Below are 10,552 nucleotides of genomic sequence, written 5' to 3' on the forward strand. Positions count from 1 at the left end.
ACAAATGAAATTTGATTTTCCACCTACTGAGCTAGAGAACTATAGAAATATTAGACAATTCTATCAAAAATATCACTCACTTACACTCCACCCCCCCTTTACACAATTTGAGCATATCTGTATCTCCTCCCCTCGTGATAGTGGTTTAATCTCCAGAATATATAAAAGTTTAAACGAGTCCAACATGCCTGAGAAATCACATCCCATGCTACAATGGGAATCAGATTTTTTTTTTTTTTATGGAACGCTTCACGAATTTGCATGTCATCCTTGCGCAGGGGCCATACTAATCTTCTCTGTATCGTTCCAATTTTAGTATATGTGCTGCCGAAGCAAGCACGGGAATCAGATTTAAATACCTCATTTACTCTTGATCAATGGGATATTATTTTTACAAATCTCCATAAATGTAGCAAAACAACCTCGATCAGAGAATCTTCCATCAAATTGCTCTATAGATGGTATCTTACCCCCGCTAAACTTAACTCATTCTATCCCTCACTATCCCCACTCTGCTTTAGAGGTTTCCCCTCCCATGGTACACTTCTACATATCTTTTGGGATTGTCCCCATATAAAAAAAACACTTGGCATAAGGCTAGCTTAATAATTGAAAAAATATCAGGTAGGAAGATTTCTCTTACTCCCCAGATCTGTCTTTTATTCTCCCCTATACAGGACATTCCAATGGCTAGCACAAGGCTCATCCACACATTCCTTAGCTCTATTCATTGGGCCATAGCCTTCAATTGCCGCTCCACTACGGTACCTTGGTCACAAATTCTCAACCGCATGACGAACATCAAACTCTCTGAAATAATTCACCACACATTATATGACTCTATGCCACTTCATCAAAAAAAATGGTCTCTCTGGGACACCACCTCTCAGAGTTAGAAAAATTACTATTACATATACTTAACTGTCCTTCTCTCTCCCCTCCATGACAATACTCTTGACTGGCCCGATTATAACAATGTGCACTTTTCCATCAGACTAACCATAATACTCTTTTATTTTCTGTACAACATTTACTGTCATAGATATTTGTATACATACATGTGCCATCATTGTAATTGTTTTATACCTTGACCTTTTACACAATAAAAATTGTTTGTAAACAAAAAAAAAAAAAAAAGACTCACGGATGCAGATATATAAATGTAAGGGTATATGTAAAAGCATATAAAAACACTAAAACATAATAGTGCATACAGAGAATGCTGACATAAAAAAATATACAAAGAAACAGTGCACATAGGTGTGTGAATCAAAATAGGGGGTGCATAAGCCCAGAAAACATCAGGTAAAAACCCTTATTGAGTGTATCAATATGCTGGCACTGTAAACAGTTAATAACATAAAAAACAGATATATGGTAATCAGAAAAAATTATATCAGTAAAAGTATATAAACATTATAAAATAAATAGTCCCAGTGGATATGTGCTAGTATCACGCCAGCACGTGGCAACTTGCAGACCTTGTAAGTGGTAAATCCAAGGAATAACAACAGTCCCACCACCAAATGTGACACTTCTAAATGCAAACCAAATGTCAGTGGTGAAAAAGGGGGGTTTCTTCAGTGAGGACACCTCCGTGTTCACAGGCCGCTTACCTTACTGCTGTAAGGTATACAGCATATGTGGTGAAAGGTCAGTGAATGGAATAGTCCGGTAGTACAGTAGGTGACGATGGTTGAGTATGCAGTACGGCATATGGAGAGATAAAAAACGAACAGCATATAGTATAATTCCGTGATGTCTGGTGTGAGGGGGGTAGCAGGACACAGAAGGGGAGGGGGAAGGGGAGGGGGGTTGCACTCACTTGTAAACAATGAGCGCAGGCCTCAACCCACGAGCGCCAAACTCGGATGCCTCCAAATGCTGGCTACAGTCCTCAGTCTGTCCCCGCTTTCTGCTCCTCACAGCTCGTCAGGCAGAGTCAAAGTGTGCGGTATAAAAAATGGAAAGTACACATAGCGTGATCCCATATAGAATACAATTTATTGAGTAGAAAGAGTCCCATAAACTTACATTTAAAAACCGGCTGGGGGGTAATACATCCACGAGCACCGAGCTCATCACACTCAGCTAGTTTGTGGCAGCGTCCCGTGCTCCTAACGCGTGTCGTCACGTCACGTGACTTCTTCAGAGGATAGCACGGGATAGAAAGCCAATGCTTATAAATGGTCCCCGTGTAATGGGCGCACGGCGGCCATTTTCCTGAAGGACGCCATTGTAGAAATAAGCGCCGCCCGAAGGCCACGGGACGCTGCCACAAACTAGCTGAGTGTGACGAGCTCGGCGCTCGTGGATGTATTACCCCCCAGCCGGTTTTTAAATGTAAGTTTATGGGACTTTTTCTACTCAATAAATTGTATTCTATATGGGATCACGCTATGTGTGCTTTCCATTTTTTATACCGCACACTTTGACTCTGCCTGACGAGCTGTGAGGAGCAGAAAGCGGGGACAGACTGAGGACTGTAGCCAGCATTTGGAGGCATACAAGCTCGGCGTTCGTCGGTTGAGGCCTGCGCTCATTGTTTACAAGTGAGTGCAACCCTCCCTCCCCTTCCCCCTCCCCTTCTGTGTCCTGCTACCCCCCTCACACCAGACGTCACGGAATTATACTATATTCTGTTCATTTTTTATCTCTCCATATGCCATACTGCATACTCAACCATCGTCACCTACTGTACTACCGGACTATTCCATTCGCTGACCTTTCACCACATATGCTGTATACCTTACAGCAGTAAGGTAAGCGGCCTGTGAACACGGAGGTGTCCTCACTGAAGAAACCCCCCTTTTTCACCACTGACATTTGGTTTGCATTTAGAAGTGTCACATTTGGTGGTAGGACTGTTGTTATTCCTTGGATTTACCACTTACAAGGTCTGCAAGTTGCCACGTGCTGGCGCGATACTAGCACATATCCACTGGGACTATTTATTTTATATTGTTTATATACTTTTACTGATATAATTTTTTCTGATTACCATATATCTGTTTTTTATGTTATTAACTGTTTACAGTGCCAGCATATTGATACACTCAATAAGGGTTTTTACCTGATGTTTTCTGGGCTTATACATCCCCTATTTTGATTCACACACCTATGTGCACTGTTTGTATATTTTTTGATGTCAGCATTCTCTGTATGCACTATTATGATTTAGTGTTTTTATATGCTTTTACATATACCCTTACATTTATATATCTGCATCCGTGAGTCTTTTTTTTATGTATCTGACTCATGTACTTAGGTTATTTGGCATCTATTGTGTATGCACTTTAGTATAGTTCCCTTTCTTCCTCTTTCCTATTCCCCTTCCACCACAGCGCAATCACCACTCCCTTTTTGTGTCTTTTTTGCCTGTTTGGAGCAGTCTTTAGGTTTTGCAGCAGTGTCCCTTTAGAATAGGTTTTCGCTGACAGCACAGGAGTTTTCACTTTCACGCACTTTTTCCATCCACTCCCCTTTTTACCCCTGCTGCAGTTATGGATATTTTCACTTTTATAGAACGTAGAGAACTTGACCTAGATGCAGTATTTAATAGCGAAGAGAAAATACCAGATAGCACCATTGAGAGTCTGGTACGAAAGTTGGGCCATAATATGGAGAAAAAAGTCAATATGTGGTGGGATGTCACCACCTTTGACAGATACATCAAGGCCAATATTGTGCCTAGATGTCTGAGGTGAGATGTCCCTCTGAATGATGGCCTTATAGATCAAGAATCCATCGACGAGTGGTTTAGATTTTTCAGTGAGAAGGGTATTGAACTGTTAGAATTTCTGCTAAAAAGAAAACAGAAGAAAATTAGAAAGGTAGATCAAACAATAGCTGAGCTTAAGATACAGCTTGAGGCATATAAAGATATGGATGAATTCCAACGCCTTACTGCACAATTGAATAAAGACCTTTCTAGAAAAGATGCTGAAGTCCAGCAGAGAAAAAGTAAAACATTCTCTAGAGATATTGGTGAATTCAAAAAGGATCTAGTATTTAATTGGCAGAACAACATTGGGCAGGTAGAACCCATTTCTGCATCATCCACTCCAGAAAAGATGGTTAAAATTAATCCTAGCCACGTAGACTTATCACCTATACCGAGATCACCTCGGCAAGGTAGCCCCCCCGAAAAAATTTGGGGAATTATACCCCCAGGGATGACCCCTCAAGATATCCAAATACTAACACCAGATACAGACATCCCAGCAAAAACACCCCATACAATACCTGGAGACAACCCTTCTACCCACCACACACCCCACAACAGGGATGGAAGAAACCCAATAACAGGAGGAATAATAACAAAAGACCCCATTGGACAAAACCTCCCAATGCACCTAGAGATGCAAGAACACCCCCACAAAAACCATATAGACAAGAGAGACATCCAGCGTATCCCCAAACCCACTATGAAACAAGAGACAACCAATATGGTCAATATGACTACTATAGACCTCGTGACAGAAGCCCGGGCCCGAATCACTACTACGGACCCAGAGAAGGAAGAGGCCCACCAAATGCACCACACAGACCTAGAGAACGTAGTCCTATTCATACGTACAGCTACTATGCTCCTTTGAGAGATCTTCAAGACACAGACAGAGATGGAAGATATCAATATGACAATCAATATGAACAAGGTCATAATCAATATTTTTTAGAGAGAGGAATGGATCATCACCCCCTGAGAAGAATAGAGGAAACAAAGAAAAAAAGCCCCACAAGAAAAGAGGCTGCAGAGCAGGGAAGAGAAAACAAACAAAAAAGGGAAACATAGGAGAAGGTATATTCAATCTCACAGACATACCACTAACCCAGGAAGAACTAGTAGTACTGGACAAAGGGTTGAAATACACACCTGTAAAAAATTTGAATAAATTTTAAACGTACATTAGTATTCAGAAATACATAAGAAAACTAAATATTAAGAAATATCTGATGGAAAAACCCATCAATACCATCACTGTGCAAAAAGATCCAGTATTACATAGTAATTTGAGAAACAAATCTATCTATAATCCTAAACCTAAGGATAACACTCATTTAGAAGTGTTCAAGAACCTGGTGACAGAAGAAATTAAGAACTTAACGTTCAAAAAAAGAGAGGAACCAAGGACTATTAGGACTGGCATTCAAAAGCTCATTAAAAGAGAGAATCTTGTCATTAGGCCTTCAGATAAAGGCGGTGGCATTGTAATCCTAACTACTGAACAATATCACAAAGGCATACTGAGGCTACTAGGAGATCAAAACACATATGCCATACTTCCTAATAACCCTATATTTAAATGGAAAAAGGAACTTGAACAAGTAGTCCAATTGGGACTTAAAAAATGTATACTTAATAAAAAAGAAGCCAAATATCTGGTTCCGGGGGCCTGTAGAACTCCAATAATCTACGCATTACCTAAAATCCATAAGGATAAAACTGACCCTCCTTTTAGACCTATTGTCAATGGTATAGAATCAATTACAGCAAGACTGGGCGAGTATATCGATAAGTACCTTCAACCTGCAGTACAAAGTACTAAGGCCTATCTGCGAGACACGAAACAAATGCTTCAGTTTCTTGAAAAGAGAGACGACACCGGTACCATTTGGATGGCTACGGCCGACGTGTCATCACTCTATACAATCATACCCCACTTCGCGGCCTGTGAGGCCGCGAAGTGGGGTTTGAGAAAATATACCAAGCTTCCCCATTACCAAAGGAAATTTCTCGTCAAGTGCCTAGATTTTTGCTTGAAACATAGTCATTTCTGGTATTGTAAACAATTCTATTTTTAGAAGACAGGAGTAGCCATGGGGGCGAAGTTTGCCCCCAGCGTTGCAGGACTTTTCATGTCCCAATGGGAAGAGGAAGTGGTGTTTTTGGATCCCCCAAAGAATTGCAAATGTTCAAAAGGTATATCGATGATATTTTTATTTTATGAGAGGGGGAACGGGAACTTTTAACCTCATTCTTTCTCAAATTAAATAATAATGCCAATAATATTGTATTGACTTGGCAAATTGAGGAACAGTCTATCCCATTCCTTGATTCAGAGATCTCACGCATCAACAACCAATATATTACCAGGACCTTTTTCAAAAAAGCTATTTGCCTTTAAGTAGTTGCCATCATAGAAACTGGCTATTTAATATCCCCAAAGGCCAGATAATGTGACTAAGACGCAACTGTACCCTAGAAGAAGACTTCTATGCGCAAGCTAAGCTTATTGGCAAAAGGTTTATGAATAAAAGATATGACCAAGAGTTTATAAACGATAAAATAACAGAAGTAGGACGGATGCAAAGACGGGAACTACTTGAGGATAAGACATCCACCTGCCAGCAGGATCAGGTTCCTCTGGTCCTCGACTACAACTTCCAGCACAAGAAGATCGAAAGTATCATATCCCGCCACTGGCATATCCTCAAATCAGACAAAGGCCTGAGAGAAGTATTACCAGAAAAACCGAAATTTATTTATAAAAGGGCATCCACCCTGAGAGATCGACTGGTTAAAAGCGTGATTGATCCCCCCAAAAAACTATTCTCTTTCTTTACTGGCAAAGGATCTTATCCCTGTAAACGCTGCTACGCCTGTATTTGAACGAAACACCCAAACCAAAAAGTATCCTCGTTTCAATCAAACAGCAATGGTACCAAATTCGATATTAACGAATTCATTGGATGTAATACTGAGGGGGCGGTCTATGTATTGGAGTGCAGTTGTGGCCTCCAGTACGTAGGCCGCACCAAAAGACTACTAAGAATTCGTATTAAGGAGCATGTTGAAAACATTCAAAATGGTTTTGACAAACATAATGTCTCCAGGCATTTCGATAAACATCATAATAGAGACCCCAGTCATTTGAAGTTTTGGGGTATTGAACCCTATACTAGACCATGGCGAGGGGGGCACAAAGTGAGGATTTTAAGCCAATTAGAGTCCAAATGGATATTTTCCATGGACACCCTTGTGCCAAAGGGACTCAATATAGAGTTTGACTTAAACTGTTTTATAAGTGACTTTTAGTGCAACAACTTCCCCCTTATGCTCTACCTTTTCTCTGTCTCTGACCCGGTCCTATCCTCGCCTATGTAGTCCTTTACTTATAGCTCACCAGGCTAGTGTGAATATTTGTATTGCACTATTGTATTTTTCCTGTACAATTTGTGATGAGCGTATCTGTGCAGTTAGTATGTGACACCTCTCGAGCTCCTCCTCCCCTTTATTTTATTTTTTTTTTTTTCGTTTTTTCGATTTTAGATATTTATTTTTAACAATTCATCCTTCTATATACATATTTTTTTGTATATATAATTTTTTATATAAAGGTATTTTTTGTTTTTTATTCGTTTTTTACGTCTTTAAATATATTTTTTTGTTTCCACAATACATTCCCCGCCCTTCCCCATTTATTTTATATTCCCCATCGCCAACACATGTTCATTTCAATCTCTGTTTATTTTATTTTATATATTTTTTTTTTATAAAATTTTTCTAATTTTTTATATTGAATATATTTCCCATCAGCTATTTTACTGGTTTTATTATTACTCTCCATACCTGTGAGAGATGCTCTATATATATATATATATACATATTCAAGCATTTTAAACCATTCTTTCTGTCTGCAAGTATGTCCTTGCCCTCAGTTTATTTCCCCATTAGCTACATGCTGAGTGTGTCCCCAATCAGCATGATTCCTTATTTGCATTTGGCTTCATCTCAAGACTCTGGTATATGGCCCCATGTGTTATTCCATATGTGGGCAAGCTCTGGGAAAATGGCCGCCGGGCATTTCTACAATGGAGTCCTTCAGGAAAATGGCCGCCGTGCGCCCATTACACGGGGACCATTTATAAGCATTGGCTTTCTATCCCGTGCTATCCTCTGAAGAAGTCACGTGACGTGATGACACACGTTAGGAGCATGGGACGCTGACACAAACTAGCTGAGTGTGACGAGCTCAGCGCTCGTGGATGTATTACCCCCAGCCAGTTTTTAAATGTAAGTTTATGGGACTTTTTCTACTCAATAAATTGTATTCTATATGGGATCACGCTAAGTGTGCTTTCCATTTTTTATACCGCACACTTTGACTCTGCCTGACGAGCTGTGAGGAGCAGAAAGCGGGGACAGCCTGAGGACTGTAGCCAGCATTTGGAAACATACGAGCTCGGCGCTCGTGGGTTGAGGCCTGCGCTCATTGTTTACAAGTGAGTGCAACCCCCCTCCCCTTCCCCCTCCCCTTCTGTGTCCTGCTACCCCCCCCTCACACCAGACGTCATGGAATTATACTATATGCTGTTCGTTTTTTATCTCTCCATATGCCATACTGCATACTCAACCATCGTCACCTACTGTACTACCGGACTATTCCATTCACTGACCTTTCACCACATATGCTGTATACCTTACAGCAGTAAGGTATGCGGCCTGTGAACACGGAGGTTTCGTGAATAATAAGTTGTGCCTTTTTAAGGACAGGTTTCCCGCACAATAATTATCATTGAGTAATTTTTAACGAGGATATTTTTAAGGTACAAAATCAATCTATATGACACAGTCTATGCATGTGAAACTTATTCACGGAGACATGTGAGCATACAAAATAGAAATTTATTGGTTAACAAACAAAAATAATCACATGAAATTAAGATACCGATTGCGTGGGAGATACACCCTATAGTTTCTTCCTAACCTTGGGCCAGGATCCCATGGGTGATACTCCTGATGTGGTCTTTGGTGGGGTATCTGGTCTCCTGCTGGGGAAACTCTTTGGCATGTCTCCTCTGACTATGTCAGCGCATGTCTTTTTCTGGGTTTCAACATGTAATGATTGAGGAGATACATAAATTTCATCCACAAATTTATTTGAGGGTTCAGGCCCCCCTTTGTTTTCACCAGTCTGTTGGATAGAATACAAATTGTTACTTTCTTTTACCAACGACTCCGGTGAACACCTCCCTTTGTAGTCTTTTGCTAAACTCATTTTTATGTAGTTAGGTAGGGCCTCGAAAAATGTGGATTTAAACTCAGGGTGATTGTCATCTGGCTCCTTTTCTGCTACGTGGGAAGCACTTTTGAGCACAGTAAGATTTTCGTTGGGGCTTTGATTACTGTTACATCTGAGATTGGGTATATCCGCTGTAGCCGTGGTAACATTTTCGTATGGGCCAAATTTTAGATGACAGCGGTGTTTAATTTCTTGCCATGAAGCATCATACAGACCTTTTAAAGATTTGCAGAATCTACGGTGTTTGGTTTCAAATACCCACGGCAAGAAATTAATCCTAGACTGGTCATCATCTAGGCCTAAAACTGATAGGGTATTTTCATAGTTCTCGATGTGGTCAGTAACGCACATGGATCCCTCTTCCTTAAAGACTGGGACAGCATCATTTACCAATTTTATTATTTCTGAGATGTCTTGTTTAGGGGTGTCTGTCTTTTTCTCTGATCCCAAAGAAAACTGATTAGATCCCCTTTCATGTGGTGGTTCAATTTTTACCCCCCTTTGCTCTACAGATGGCTTGGGGTAGGATATTGGTTCTTTTTCTGATTCCTCCTCATTGTCTGACTCCCAACTTTCAGATTCAGAATCAGATTCAGAGTCAGATTCTGAAGTATTGTCAGACTCGTCACTTTCAGGGTTAAGTATCTGAGTATTACCCTGGGGCATAAACTTCACTTATTCTATTAATTCTTCTAATTGCTTAATTAGGGCTTCCTGCCAACTTTCTGAATTTCCACTGCCTATTACTCGGCAACTTTCTAAATTTCTACTGCCTATTACTCTGCAACTTTTGTCAGGAGATTCATCTTCCTGCAGAAAACTCTCCCTCTCCTCTATTAATTGTTCCCACTTTTTACTTATTTGGTGACGTCCGTCCATAATTATTTCAGCGTCTTTTCTTGATTGTTCAAAATTATCTAGAAGATCTAAGAAATCACTCCCCTGTTGGGTACTTTGACATTTAAACTCTTTATGAAGATACATCAGGATAAGGCATAATTCCACAAGAAGGCGATCACGCCTTTTTATTCCCTTTGCCTCAGGGAATCTGTCTGTGAGTCCACGGATTTGCAATCCTATAATCCACATGCCTTTTACTAAATTACTGGTGTGGTTTTTAAGGCCTTTAACAAATACTTTTAGATCAGTCTTATTAGACAAACTTTTTCCAGCTTGATTCGCTGTTTCCATTTTATAAATTATTTCCAACATTTCCTGTACCTGTATCAATTCTGAGTACTCATACTACCACTAAGGGCTGATTCTTGGTAATCCCCATCAACATAAATTTCACTTTGACCAGACATTTTTTTGGCAAACAAAAACTTTTTGTTCCAAAAATTAATAATTAAAATTTTCATGCAAAATATTATGTATGTCACCACCATAACTATGATTGATCTTGTACAAAACATGGACGTTATCTCAGCGCAGTGCCTCCATTTAATATGTCGTGAATAATAAGTAATAATAAGTTGTGCCTTTTTAAGGACAGGTTTCCCGCACAATAATTATCATTGAGTAAT

The 10,552-nt window shown here is 40.0% G+C and overlaps 1 non-coding gene across 1 annotated transcript; it reads right to left on the reverse strand.

The window, feature by feature from the left end:
* Positions 1 to 233: 233 nt before the first annotated feature.
* On the reverse strand, positions 234 to 340 carry LOC141142040 (U6 spliceosomal RNA). The gene has a single exon (XR_012244289.1). It is a non-coding gene; the product is annotated as a U6 spliceosomal RNA (small nuclear RNA).
* Between the last annotated feature and the right edge of the window lie 10,212 nt (positions 341 to 10,552).

Source organism: Aquarana catesbeiana, linkage group LG04 (genome assembly GCF_042186555.1).
Source record: "Aquarana catesbeiana isolate 2022-GZ linkage group LG04, ASM4218655v1, whole genome shotgun sequence".
NCBI classification, from domain to species: Eukaryota; Metazoa; Chordata; class Amphibia; order Anura; family Ranidae; genus Aquarana; species Aquarana catesbeiana.